Consider the following 718-nt stretch of genomic DNA (forward strand, 5'->3'; position numbering starts at 1 on the left):
CCTGGTCCTGGTCCTGGTCCTGGTCTGGTCCTGGTCTGGTCCGGTCTGGTCTGGTCCTGGTCTGGTCCTGGTCTGGTCCGGTCCGGTCTGGTCCTGGTCTGGTCCTGGTCTGGTCCTGGTCTGGTCCGGCCTGGTCTGGTCCTGGTCTGGTCCTGGTCTGGTCCGGTCTGGTCTGGTCCTGGTCTGGTCCTGGTCTGGTCCTGGTCTGGTCCGGTCTGGTCCTGGTCCTGGTCTGGTCCGGTCCGGTCCGGTCCGGTCTGGTCCTGGTTCTGACTCCTCCTGTGGAAACAGGACATTTGTGAGTCAAAGTGCAGCTGATTTGAAAACACTTTGCATGAATCAGCTGAAGGTTTGAGAAAAACACAAAGTTTGTCAGAAAAACTTCAGATTTACTGAAAACTGAATCGTTTCATCAAGTCTGAAGGTTTTTAATTATTTATTAAAATAATCTTCAGATTCTGAGCTGAAAACATCTGATTTTATTTAAAATAAAAACCTGTTCAAGTTTTTATTTTCTCTGTCGATCAGTTTAATGTTACTGTTGGTCTGCAGGGCTGTGGTTCTGGTTCTGTTGGGTCTACTGCAGGACTGTGGTTCTGGTTCTGGTTCTGTTGGTCTGCAGGGCTGTGGTTCTGGTTCTGTTGGGTCTGCTGCAGGGCTGTGGTTCTGGTTCTGTTGGGTCTGCTGCAGGGCTGTGGTTCTGGTTCTGTTGGGTCTG

This window comes from Austrofundulus limnaeus, unplaced genomic scaffold (genome assembly GCF_001266775.1).
Source record: "Austrofundulus limnaeus strain Quisiro unplaced genomic scaffold, Austrofundulus_limnaeus-1.0 Scaffold2118, whole genome shotgun sequence".
Lineage (NCBI taxonomy): Eukaryota > Metazoa > Chordata > Actinopteri > Cyprinodontiformes > Rivulidae > Austrofundulus > Austrofundulus limnaeus.